Source organism: Triturus cristatus, chromosome 1_2 (genome assembly GCF_964204655.1).
Source record: "Triturus cristatus chromosome 1_2, aTriCri1.1, whole genome shotgun sequence".
NCBI classification, from domain to species: Eukaryota; Metazoa; Chordata; class Amphibia; order Caudata; family Salamandridae; genus Triturus; species Triturus cristatus.
In genome coordinates, this window is record NC_140580.1 from 741,801,211 (window position 1) to 741,816,203 (window position 14,993).

Genomic DNA, 14,993 nt, shown 5'->3' on the forward strand with positions numbered 1-14,993 from the left:
CTGTCCAACAGTGCAGCATCAATGACACAGCTGCTCTGATGCAAACCCTTTCAGCCGAAAAGGTTCCACTACGCTATCATACCAGCCGGCAGCAAATCGCAGTGTTATGTCACAGTTCGCATTGCTTTTGGAAGTCCAAACTGTCTCTATGCCGCAAGATGGAAAAAGGGTCCGCGCCTCAGGTCCAAAATCTGAGCATCGATTCCATGTTTACACCAATTGATATCACCAAATTTGTCAGAGCACTCTGGCCCATTGGTCGCTCTTAATAAGATGAGATGATGCAGTAAGTAAAAAGTATACAGATCCGGAAAAATTAAGTAATCCATTACTCGTAATTTTCTCAGAGCCACTGTAGTTTAGTCATAAGATTATTGTAGCATTAAGAAAGTAGGCGACTTTATGCTCTCATCCTTTGTCTGTCAGTTCTCAAGCATTTGCTCTAGGAAGTAACACTTTTGTTGGGAGTCTAATCAAGTAGGCTACAAATGTTAACAAGCATTGGCATAGCCAATAAGTCTCGCCTTTGGGACCTCATAAGTGTTTAGCCATGCAACAGTTGATATGGTTGCACCAAGGATAATATGCTGCATAACTAAATACTTATAATGTCCCAAAGGCGAGACCTATTGGCTATGTTAATACTTGAGAATGCCAAACCCCGAATTACACAGCCCCAACATAGAAACTGGCCAAAAATCACAAAACGAGAACAAAAAACACAGATTCTGGATCAGCATTAACTTGAGAAAACGACCTGTTAGCTCTTGGGAGAGAATATTCGGCCGATAATGTGCCAGTCTCCACACACCATCAGCTTTAGCCATCGGTGTAAGAGGTGGGGTGTGATTCAATTGAGCAGGGACCGGAAACAGGGCTCAAGAACATAGTGAACATGCAACTGTCATTATATTGATTGTCAGTGTAGAAAATCCTATGTCAAAAATCCGGATGGGAAAGTGCATTTGTAGTAGTAGCAAAATTTTAAAAAAAACTGTTTAGGGTTAGACAACACACCTACAAGCACACCATGAGTATATACTCCCCAACACCATATCATCACGGTCTGCACTGACCACTGGCTCCAGAAAACAAGCACATTATCACTTTTTTGGTGAAGCAAATTACACCATGCGAATAAGTGCATAAATGAAAACTAAACTAAACCCACGCACGGAATAGGAACACTGTTCAATACAAAATACTAAATGATGCTCCCACAACCATGTTACACTGTCATAACAAAAAAGAACAAGACAAAAATCTTGTTCACAGATACCCAGACACACACATTCACACTTATGCAGGCATGAGCAGATGCCCACGTGCACAGTCAAATGCATGACAGCTGCGATATACAACCCACACACCGCAGGGCATCGTTCACTGAGACACTTGGAGAAAGTACTATCGTAAAATATTTGTGAGGGTCTATATAAAACCAGCACCTCGTCATGGGTTAGAAGCTCTATATAAATGCAGCTGCAATGGAATAAGATACAGTGTCATTCCCACCTTTGAATGACGTCAAGAGAGGGCACACAACCCATCAGTCCTACCAGTACCCGGAAGCACATGCTTACATGTGCCAAAAAGCCATCACTTCAACACCGCATAATCAACGCTGTACAACAGACAACCATATAGGTGGGTATAGTAATTTCACACCACACGATCCACCACAGGGAATATCCAAAAGGGCCTATCAGGCGACACATCCATGCAAAAAAACCACAAACAAATCCAGAAGGAGAACAGACTGCAGGAAATCATTGAGGCATCAAATTCTTCCTTCTAATGGCTCATACAGCACGACCCACGAAAGACGGAGAGGGCGGAGCGAGTGAGTGGGCAAGGAGAGATACGCGCCCATGTGTTTGCTGGCCCGGGAATGGTGCATGCGTGTATGCGTGTATGCGTGTGCCTGCAGTCTGCTCTTTTTCGAAGCATATACTCGTGCTTGTGGCGCGCCGCTGCGTGCTCCCGCTAGGTTTATGCTGCCACAAGCACGAGTATGTGCTTCGAAAGAGGGTTGAAAGACGGTTAAAGGTCCTCCTAAGTAGCGCATGCGCGCTGCGTAGGCGAGACCTAAAAAGGCGATTGAAAGTTTAGAACACAGGTGGAATGTTTATGAAAAGTTCTCATAGGCTTCAGACTATTCAGTTTATAATTTCATATTAGAGAAGGTAGCAAGACTTCATGAAGTATAGCTCATAGATGATGAAATTATACTAAAATATGAATCTCGCATTACATAGAGTAATTTACTAATTCTTCTGTTAAACGTATTATTATAATTTGAATATGATTGCAAATAATTTATGGAAGTATAAGGTACTCAGAAAAATTGTGATATGTCACTATCATTTGCATATAATTTTTTTTTTTTTAAAACATGGTGCGGTCACAAGCTCTCTTTTCTGTATGAGAGCTTGTGCTGCGATTGTAAACCAGTCACCACACAAGCTCCATACAGAAAAGGGAGTTGTGTTTATTCCTGCACTGCACTGCATGGTGCCTGCCACACGGTGCAGGGTTGAAGAGAGGGACATCAGAGGTACCCCCCTCAGCCCCCAACCGGAGGTCGCTGGCTGATGGGGGCCCAGCTAGCACTTTCTGACAGTGTTTCCGTGTCGGAAAGCCCAGCATGGAACCCCTGCCAGAAACCAACATCGTAATCTGGATGGCATAAAATGCCATCCATAGGATTAACGCGCCAGTTCCGACTGGCAGACAGGCTCCTTGAGCCCATCGAAAGCCAGCTGGAATGTCCTGCCATTTTCAAAACTGACAGCCTCCATTGTAATGAGGCTGTCGGTTTTGAAACCGCGAAGAGGCTCGGAAAGCTTTTGGATGCTTTCTGAGCCTCGTCGTAATGAGGCCCAAAGTGTTAATAAAGCATACAAGTTTAAAGACACATCGAAGATAAGATTTACGAAATGCAATCTTAACATAACGTCGTGTAGCAATTACTTTTATTTTGTCATTTTCAGTGGCCACGTTATACATTCTAAATATGCTATTCATACTTAACACGTAAAGCGTTTAATTCTCACATAGGAATTTCTGTGTTATCATTTATTATCAGGTTTATCTAATCACAAGATAAGGACATCAAAGTGTGAAATCTACTTATTGAATGTTATGTGTATCACAAACTACTTCTAACATTCTGCATGCTTTTACGATGAATTATCTAAATCAGAACTTCATTTGTGTGTTTCTTGAAAAGTGGAGCCTAACACACGTTTTGCCATTTGGGGAACAACCTTTACAACGCAACTTTTACAACGCACTACCTTTACAACGCATTTTTTACAACGCATAATCCATTACAACGCATGACATTACAACGCATGACACTACAACGCATTTTTAAAAACTACCTTTACAACGCATTCCATTACAACGCATACTACCATTACAACGCATACCATTACAACGCATAATATTACACTACACTATCCAACACTTACCCTACTGTTGCACCCCCTGGAGTTAGAATAGTAATTTTTACCCCTATACTATCCAACACTTACCCTACTGTTGCACCCCCTGGAGTTAGAATAGTAATTTTTACCCCTATTCTATCCAACACTTACCCTACTGTTGCACCCCCTGGAGTTAGAATAGTAATTTTTACCCCTATACTATCCAACACTTACCCTACTGTTGCACCCCCTGGAGTTAGAATAGTAATTTTTACCCCTATACTATCCAACACTTACCCTACTGATGCACCCCCTGGAGTTAGTATAGTAATTTTTACCCCTATACTATCCAACACTTACCCCACTGTTGCACCCCCTGGAGTTAGAATAGTAATTTTTACCCCTATACTATCCAACACTTACCCTACTGTTGCACCCCCTGGAGTTAGAATAGTAATTTTTACCCCTATACTATCCAACACTTACCCTACTGTTGCACCCCCTGGAGTTAGAAAAGTAACTTTAACCCCTATACTATCTAATACTTACCTTAAATGCAATTTAATATTATGCGTTGTAATGGTATGCGTTGTAAAGGTACTATGCGTTGTAATGGAAATGCGTTGTAAAGGTAGTTTTTAAAAATGCGTTGTAGTGTCATGCGTTGTAATGTCATGCGTTGTAATGGATTATGCGTTGTAAAAAATGCGTTGTAAGTGCATGCGTTGTAAAAGTGTGCGTTGTAACGTCATACATCCTGCCATTTCCATGTAAATCAGTGTCACAAATCATTTCTGTGTACATTTTCGCTCTATCACTGTCAAAGTAGTTGAAAACGTTCTTATTGCTTACTTTTCTATCCACTTTTCCACCTTATTGATATACATTGTTTGGCACTATCAGCACTATGATAAGCCATCTCCTCATATAGTCTGTCATCCATTACGTTTTTTAATATCCTGTACCACCTAAATCTTTGCCTATGTACCACCACCATCATACGATCTCAAAATGCCCAAAAGATGCTGCCCTCCACAAACCACATACTGCAGTTGAACTGGCATCGACACATGCCCACACATGTCTCAATGTTGGTATTTTGCAGCCTCAGTCAGACTAAGGGCCTGATTACGACATTGGCAGTATGACAGCGGGTCACAACACCAGCGCCCCGCTGCCACACCGCCAATGCGTCCACACACCGCCCGCCAGATTACAAGTTCATTCGTAGTTTGGGGGGCATTGCTTTGGCAGTCCCACGGCAGTGCCTTTCAAAGGCTTATATCTGTGCCTTAGAAATGCACAGCAATGGGAGCGCCAAAGCACTGCCCCCCAGATCACGAGTAATCATGTAATCTGCGCTGGGGGCGGTGTGCGGACTAGTTTGTCAGTGGGGCGCTTTCATGGTGGCCAACTGCCACACCACCAAACTTGTCCATGCCATGCAGGAACTAGAGGTGCATGCATGCAGGGGGGCACAACATGTGCCCCCAGGCATCCATCCCAGGGCCCTGTAGGGCCCGCTTAGTTTTCTCACCGCCACACTTTTCATGGCCAGCTCACTGCCATGAAAACTGTGGTGATGAGGAAACTGTTGCAGGGATTCTGCAACAGGAGACCAGGACCTCAGAGAATTGTGGTGTACCAGAAAATCCTCCTCAGAACCCAGAAACCCTTATCCGACTAGCTTAGTATCCCATTCGTTAACCTAGATCTAGCTAGGTGGTCCCAATGTATAGACAAACCAGATCAAGTGACTTAGATATTTCTCAGGAGTGGTGGGAATCTGAAATATCTGTTCGTACTTATTTATTAGTCCACAACTGAATAATACAGACACAGTAAAGTTTAAAGAGTTTATTTTATAAACCTCGCGTCCTAAGATGCAGTACTTTGGCTAACACTAGCAGACTAACAATACAGATCAGAATCATGAGCATTATTACAATACTATATATAATGAAAGGAGCAATCATACTATTAATGACAGTGGTATACGGCCACACTCCTTTTACAATAATCTAATACATTATTATTATTAGACTATTAGAAGGTCTCTTAGGCTAACAGGGGGGACCCCATACCGTATAGATCAGCTTAGTAGAATCACATCAAAGGATCAGCTCTCACAGCATACACCAGCTCTTCTTGTTTGAATGAATGTAAAACCAAACTGTTCTGCAATATTAAAGACGCTCGTCCTTCAAACATTGGCAGCTGTATGCATGATATGTCTAACAAGTGTCTACGATCAATCTAAACACAACACTCTGTACCTTCTAGTGACCCAGACGCGTTCTTTGCATGATGTACAGACCAAGGGCACATTTCACGGTTAAGAATGTATAACAACCGTTTGTCATTCTGTAGGGCAAAGACGAGTCAGCATTTTACAAAATGAATAACACATAACAACAGTGTCGTGTGCAGCGCAGCAGAAACAACAAGCTTGCTTGTTAACTATGATCTCGGTTATGCTAACTTAGTGTTGTAAATAGGGCATGGCTTAGTCCATCTCACACCCCCCCATGATCGGAGCACTAACCAATAGGGATACATTTATCAAGAACGCAGAGTTCAAGTGATTTAGAACGGACTCAAGGGCATATAAGGTAAGTGTAAAGTCCGAGAATAAAAAAATGTTCGTTTAAAAAATGAAAAAATGAAGTGATAAAAGGGAAGCAAAAGTTTCGTAGAAATTTAACAATTCTGGATGCAAGCTGCATTGACAATGTCAGTCAGTCAATCCATGAAGGTATATGCACCGTAAGTTGCGACTGCTTCTAAGAGGAAATCATTGGAGCGTCCCGCAAAACTATCAGCCATCCAGTTGAGCAAGTGAAAGGAACATACATGTTCGTCAATTATCGGAGCATTCAGCACCATGATTGGACAACTGTCAGTCTCCTCAATATAACTCCTTTCAAGGAAATCAATAGCTGCCTCTCCGATATCCCAGTCTCCACGGACTCCGTGTGCCACACCCAAAGCCATAAACGCGACACCAGAACAGTCAAATTCATGAGCCACTAAGGGACACATTAGTTCATCAAAATCTGGGTCAGGCGACGCCAAGTTTGACGGGCACAAATCCAGAGCCCATTGGAAGGGACAATCTAGGCAATGAAAAACAGGTTGCACACACGTAAAAAAGGGAAACCGGAAAGACAACCCATACTTGACGCTTAATACCACCAGCGGTAAAGTTCCATAGAAATCAAGCATCCGGCTACGAAGATGTAGCAAGCGCAGCATTCTGTCTTGCAGCTCCCGGTGTGCAGCCATAGCGAAGAGCGCAAATCAACAAGAGGATCCCAGCCACCAAAGCGAGGAGCAAGGGGAACCCTCCGAAGACACTCGAAAAAATAGAATGTAAAAATGCGGGGATCACACCAAAAACAGTCTGGAAAGATGTCACGAGGACGGAGCCCACAATTTTAAAAAAATGTACAAGGCCAGTCGTAGACGAAGCATTAAAGATAGTTTGAATCAAAGTTCCAAAATGGAGGGGGAGGTCAGTATTTAAAAGAGCTTGTATCTCAGTGCGTGTGTTTGCAACATAAAGAAGAAATGTTTCACGGGATGAAGTTAACGCAACCTCTTTTTTAGACAAAAGAGCCCTTATTCTGCTCATCCTATTGAACTCTGCGTTCAAGGTTGGAATCGCTGGCCAGATGGATATATCGAGTCGGCCTTGCGGGGGTGGGAAAAGGACGTTATTACAGCAAACTACTTTTTGTGAAACAGTCACTATGTAAGGAATACCCACTAGCATCCCACAGCAAGCTTCACTATTTAAAAGCAAATAACTACCGTTGGCAAGCAGCTTAAAAGAAGACGTTATAACTGGCATTGGAATCCCCTTTAGGACACATGCTAAATTAGGAGCGTGTATATTGCAAGCGCCATGTAATTGTATATGTCTGCAGACAACAGAGTGATCAGGAGCGGAAGTGCATTCTTCACCTTTTAAGTAAACTTCCTTGCCATCCCTCACGCATCTGTAAGTGAACGGAAGTGACCAAACTTCATGCAGAAACGCATCACCAAGTTGTTCGTATCTGCCGATAGCATAGTGTTTCATGCACGAACTAAACTTGAACAAACTGAACGGTAAAGTTACTAATCCGTGTACTAACCACACGGCTGAATTTAACTCAGCCACAGAAAAAGGTAAAGGTTCTAATTTTTCAATGTGTAGCAATGCATAAGTAGCATCTTTCATGGACATGAACTGCTGTTTGTCAGTCAAATTAAACGGAAGGAACAACGATGAAATATTCATGTAATCCCAAGGGACTTTCCCTGCTTTAAACGTTTGCAATGTCCATGCAAACTGCATAATTGAACGCAATTGATTTTGACCATGATACAACACAGATACATCCTCTTGCACAATGTCTACGACAGAAGAAACAATATTATCTAATGTATAAATTCTAGAAGACAATGTATTAATACTGTTATCTATGACAGCCAATACCTTTTCCATATTGGCCTGGTCAATAGCACGAATTCTAGAAGCAGCCTCAATTTGCGACAACTTCCAAACTTCATTGTAAATAGCATAAGCCCATCGTTTAGATCTACTATTAACAGGACCCTTAATGAAATCATTCAAATCTATTTTTTCATTTAAAAGTGACAAATGAAGTTTAACTGAAGTTAAGGTGGAATGTTGCAGCCATGACTGACATAACTTACCTACAGAGTAGGTAGTCACCGTGTGTGAAGATGTGAAACGAGGGTCAACCCTAAGTTGTGTATACCCCGGGGTCAAATCTAGAAAACGACGTTGACAGGAATCTGAGCTTGTTTGCCATACCAACCAACCCTCAGGATTCAATGTTGAAATATTGAAGGTGTCATTGGAAACAAGCAACTGCAACCCAGTAAGGGACAGATCTGAGTGATTTTCCCAACCAGGATAAGCACCCAGATCAGGGATTGAGGGGGAAATTAATTTTTTAGATATAGCCAATCCAAAACAGGTTGTCTGAAAAATAGATGAATTTAAAAATAAAATATGGTTAGGGATAAGACAGGCACGATGTAAAGCTTCTGTTCCTTGTACCTGCCACGGTTTAGTTCCCCAAACCGATTTAAGATCGATAGTAGCTTTCCATACGTCATAACCTCCAATAGCCAATTCCTCTATAAAGGATTTGGAATATAATAATTTTGTGTGTGTCAGTCTGACCTTAGAAGCGGGTTCTACCGCAACCTTAAAGTAAAAAGACTCAGGGGTTGACACACTAAAATCCGAAAAGTATGTGAATTTTTTCAATAAAGTGGCAGAGCTGCCAGGCATAGGGACAGGACAATGTTCCCATTGTGTGAAATTAACAAAATTTCTGAAAGTATTTGCTCTGTGTAGGAAATGTGTGCCATAATGTTGAAAACAAAACCGCTCCTCATAGTTTGCAGTATTTAAATACAGATCTTCAGCATCAAATGCAGCATAATATTTTAAATCAGAAAACAGTGCTTCTATTGCTTGTACATCCCAATCATCTGAGTGGATGTTTTGTTTAACTACATCACCCATAGAAACACGAAAAACAGTTGGCACATTAATAACTTCGGTGGGACCATGAATTTGAAAGTTCACTGCATCCCAAGCAATCCCATCACGTACAGGCCAGGCGGTGATGTTCACAAACGTCTGGTCTCTTTTCATGATGTGTGATGAGGAATGGGGGGCCAAAGTTCCATCAATTAATTGAATTGTAGAACGCTCATTCAGGTAGTGTCCATTGATAAGTCTAAAAAACACTACCACAGAGCCAATTGTCATGAATAAAAAAATACAAATCAGCACCAGCCAGATGTAAGTCCAAGGTGCAACCAAAAAATGTCTCTTGAACCAGGCAAAAAATATAGAGATTTTGGAAGGGACAGTGGAAGTCAATGATTCAGTTTCAAAGGAAGACTGGAACTGGGCAAGTGTTGTTGTATTTAAAAGGGGCAAAGCGACTTCTGTAGGATAAGCGTACTCAGGATCAGCGGGTAAACCACCAGCAGTAGGTGGCGGATCATTAACTGTGATCATCTCAATGGAAACCTCAGGCACGATGATAGAGGGTGGCACCACAACAAATTTTCTCAGCATTGAAGGGCAGGAAACCGAAGGTGTCATACTATGGAGAATCGGCCACCCTGTGTAGCTTGACATTTTCAATTGAAATGTACCTTTTTTCTTTGCGACCAGGAAGTGGTGGTAAAACAACTGTACGTGTACCCAATACTCCAAGCACCGGGACTGGTGCACGATAAGAGGGGCCAAACTCCTTCTTGTTCTCCACCTTCTCACGGACCAGATCACCAACTCGAGGTAGCCAGCCGACCACCGGAATCTGGAGCGCTTCTTCTGATGCAGAGGGCACGTGTTCTTTTGCCAGAGTGTCTCTTGCTTCTTGTAGATTCTGTAATACAGCACAGTGGTCATCGAGGTCAAAAGGGGCGGCAGCCGCCGCCATGTCTAGACCATCAAGGTCCGGAACAAACATTCTCACTCCAAAGAGCATCATGTAAGGGGTCCTCCCACCCAGAGACCTTCTAGGGAGATTATTAAGTGCACGTTGGACGTCATACAAGTGGGCAAGCCAGTTCCGGCCTGTACCTAACACCTTGGCTGTCAACGATTGCTTTAGGTCACGGTTCATCCGTTCCACAACACTATTGCCCTCAGGCCGGTATGGAGACGAAAATTTGACTTGGACCCCCAAACTTCTCATAGCCTCTTTGTAAGCCTTAGAGGCGAACGCCGGGCCCTGATCAGAGTGAAGGGTACCACACGCAAAACTCCCTATAAAGACACGCAATGCTTTGATGACAGTCCTGGCATCAGCACTCCTTTGTGGCCACACCCACAAAAAACGTGTGCACGAATCCACTGCAACCAAGATGTACTTGTACGCAGTATCAGAGGTAAAAGGACCGCAGTGATCTAAATAAACACAAGCTAGTGGTTGATGAGATATATGCAGCTGCGTTGGAGGTGGACGCGCAACAGAAGAAGGTTTGATCTGCTGGCAAATGTCACAATCAAGTACATAGGCCCGCGCTTGTTTATACAAACCGTACCACCAGTAACGTTGCTGCAAAAGAGAGACAGTCGCTGACACTCCAGCGTGCGCAGACGCAACACCTTCGTGAGCAGCTGTTATCAGATTTGGTCTGCAGTCCGCGTTGGGAATCAATCTATCACCAACGTCGTTAATCCTCACTAACGGGACATTATCAGGACTTAAATGATAATGGTATCGAGAAGGGAAACCTCTAGGGAAGTTTTTCCCTGTCTCTGAAGCCGCAATAGCTGCTAAGATGTCTGCATCTATCTTTGATTTTGATCTTGTAACTGCTGCTACTAAATATGTTGCCACTGCCGTTTTATCTGCCTCGTCAGCCAAACTTTTACCGACAGCATGGACACCAACTCGTTGGTGACCAAGAGTGTGAATTACATCCACAAGTGGCAAACTCCCTTTGAGTTCTGACACTCGAGCCCAAATTGTCTTATGCTTTACTGAGCAACCTTTGGAGTCACGAAAACCATTCATAATCCAAAAAAGTATATTGTCGTTGTAAGATTGAACACAGTAGTAAGAGTCACTCACTATAATAATAGTGACTCTGTGATCAGCAAACTCAAGTGCAAGCACCAGAGCACGTAGCTCCGCCAGTTGCGCGGTACAATCACCCAATGACTGCGTATGCACTGCATCAGATTTGAACTCTCCATTCACGAAAGTACCGACTACAATTGCGCAAGCCGCTGAATAAGCGTGCCTTGATCGAGTTGCGGGTTGCGCCGACCCGTCAGTGTATATGACACAATGGTATTCCTCGATAGGGCGCAATGACTGTGGAGCTGGATGAACGAATTCATACTCCAAACTCTCTTGAGTCTGCAACGCTGCGTCAAAGATGTATTTGACGTCAGGCGAAGCTAAGGAAGTCGCCCATTGTATCCACCTTGGATGCAAAGCCTTAGAATTTGGTACACTAGCCTGAGTGACTGCTTCAAGAGCAGGAAACGGTGTTACCACCAGCATGCGTTTTCCTTGTGATAGCGCTCGTTCTTTCTTGATCGCCATCTGAACTGCTGTCAAGACTTTTTCAACAGTGGAAAATCGCAGCTCAGCCGATGTGTACAGATGAGATTTGTAAGCAATGGGGACTGTGTCACCCTCATTGAACGTTAAGTACGTGAAACCTTCCGCGCCTGGAACGATTCTAATGACCAGGTTGGTGTGGTTGTCACGAGTTTTTAGATATTTAGCTGTAAGAAGATCAGTTTGCAAAGTATGTAATGCCAACGAGTGCTCTGGCAGCCAGCAAGATCTGGTATAAGTTGGTTGTATCAAGGCATAAAGTGTCTTGATACGCTGGGCATAATCAGGAATGTAGGATCGACCGAAATTCAGAAAACCCAGCAAGGATTGAAGTTTTTTCAGTGTCGTAGGGATACGAAGGTTTGCGCATTTCTCAAGGAACTGCGGTGCCAAGCCTCGACCTTCATTATTGAGTTCGTACCCCAAGAACAACACTGTAAATTCAGCAATGTGCGACTTCTTAAAGTTAAACTTGTAACCGAAGTCCGCAAACATAGTCACTATGTTATCCACACGAGCAAGGTGTGGAAGCAACTTGTCGTCTGTCAGATAGATATCATCGGCATAGGAGTATGCTTCCGGGTCTACCATCTCTAAGAGAGAGACCACGCGAGCGGCAAAAACTCCAGGGCTGTTTTTATAGCCCATCGGGAGCCTCTTGAACAATTTTTGTTTGCCACCCGAGGTAAATGCTGTCCACTCATAACTAAGAGGGGACAGATTATGGCAATAAAAGCCATTGGATAGGTCAAGTGTAGTTTTGAAACGTTTTCTCACAAGACTATCTACGAGAGCCGAACTATGAGTATTCTGTACCGCACACGTCCGGCAATGTGAGTTTAAATGCCGGTAATCCAAAACTAGGCGGTACGATCCGTCAGGCTTCGTTACAGTGAATAAAGGATTATTCATGGGTGACACACAGGTCTCAATTACTCCTTGATATTCCAATTGTTCAAGGATTGACGCGACGTGAGGTCTAGCCTCGCGACGCATGGGATATTGGGGTTGAGGCTGGTGATCGGATCGCAATGGAATCTCGTGATTGGGAGAACATTTATCCTAGCCAACCTGATTACGATATAACGCAGGCGCAAGCACCTGCGCCCACTCCCCGGCCAACCTAGTAGACTCCTCCGTGGGCACTGCGTGCCCAAAGGAAGGAAGTATAACTTCCTCTCCCCTAGGGGCGTCTAAAATGAAAGCCGGAGGCCAATCTTTCTCCGCCAAAAGAATATCATATGTGGTGGTAAGATTATCCCAAAAAAACGATTTAATTTTGCGTTGTATGTCACCCTCAATATTAAGGACTATTTCAAATAATCTTTCTGGGGGGGCTACGCGAGTATCAGCAGTTTCGACTGTCACATAAATGTCAGTTGCTGTCGCCTCCAGAAATGGACGCAATGCTTCCCGCACTACTGTAACTTCCGCCGCGCTGTCTAGCAGCGTTAGTGCCCATGTCAGGTTCCGAAGATGTGTCCTGACCATCTGAGGCATATCTCGCTGAGATAGCAGCAACTTTCTTTTTCTGAAACGGTGGACGTGGTCTGGCAGCGTCTTCCTGCTTGCCTTTACCGTCAGTCTGGCGGGGCTGGTCACGACCCTGAGTGCCCCGTCCTCTTCCACGCTCTCCACCACCAGAGTGCGAAGTCGATGTTTCCTGTGAAGAACGAGGAGAGCGTTGTTCAGAAACCTGAAACCTATCAGGTGACTTAATACGAGTACGATCGCGCAAATCATAAGTGCGTTCACTATACGACTGAACTGGTGAGGCAGGACGAGAAACCTGTTTCTGTTGCTGCTTCTCTTGTTTTTTGGCTCGCCAACTTTGTTTAGGAAAGTTGGGCTTTTCATCTTTGATAGACGAACTCACCTTAGTTTGTTGTACTACATCAGGAATTTTGATGGTGGGTTTTACACCTAAGGCACTACGTCCAACCATCCTGTAGGCTTTCGCAATAATTTTTGCGAATTGCCGAGGCTTGTCTTCATCAGCCAGAAGCTCCAGCATATTGCCAACTTGGAACTGCATGGCATCTCCTTTGAGGTTGCCCATTACCATGGAACAAACCACATCGAAACTGCCGACAAGCCTCATTCCCAACTCAATAGCTGCCTCCGCACCATGACTTTCTTGAACTTTCTTGATAACGGAGGGTAGTACAGCCATAGACGGAGTGCCGTAGCACTTCGAATATGTCGCCGCAAAGATCTTGCCCCAATTGTCACAATCAACAAGCTCCGGGACCAGGTCTTTGGGCAAAGTAATGGTGAGTATCCTGTGTTTATCCACAGGTGTAGTGTTTGGAAACACGGCTTCTAATTGATCAAATTTTTCTGCAAGCCAGTAAGGAAATTCATCCTTACTGAGGGGGTGCTTGCCGACAACCGCGTTAACCATAACAGGGCTTATCACCACCGCGTGATGTTGATCCGCCCCGTGTCCAGCAACCGCAGGTGTTCCCACCTGAACTGTGCATGACACATACTGCACTAAAGCCCTATGGACCGTAATCAGGGCAGTGTGCAGTGTTCGCAAATCACCCACTCCCACCGTCAGGTAGCGTGGGTGTGGAGTATATCCGGCCAGTACCGACCATGTAGCTCCCGCAATTGATAACGGGCCCATTCTCGCCGGTACGACCTCATGTGGGAGGGCGCCATTAAACCAAATTGTATGCTGCCAGGCAGTAATAGGAATTTCCAGAGTCCGATATGGGGCTTAAGCCGCAGGTACAGCCGAGGCTGTATATTCGTGGAACAAATTATCGTCTGCATCTGCCTCCGCAAAGGTCACCCATGAGTAAAACAACTCATACGGGTAGGTGGTATCAGCACTGACCACAAAGACTATGGACATCCCGTCATCAGGTACCCCATACGCCCTCAGATGAGTGCGCAGAGGAACCCGACTATGAGCGGGAATATTAACCGCCATAAGGACTCCTAAAAGAATAACAACGATCTACTCAGTAGCACTTGGGCTCAAAAATTATAACCTTTTTAATTTTCAAGCTTGATAGAACCTTTAGTCTAAACCTAGGTAGGTTAAACCGTCACTCAAGTTTTCCGGAAACGAGAGCGAGGGTTGTTGTGGACTAAAACCAGCACTACTAAAGCGTCTCAGACGTTAAGACCAAACGTTAGGTGCGCCATGTTGCAGGGATTCTGCTTTTGCACAGAACTATGCGCAGGAGACCAGGACCTCAGAGAATTGTGGTGTACCAGAAAATCCTCCTCAGAACCCAGAACCCCTTATCCGACTAGCTTAGTATCCCATTCGTTAACCTAGATCTAGCTAGGTGGTCCCAAAACCAGAACAAGCGACTTAGATATTTCTCAGGAGTGGTGGGAATCTGAAATACCTGTTCGTACTTATTTATTAGTCCACAACTGAATAATACAGACACAGTAAAGTTTAAAGAGTTTATTTTATAAACCT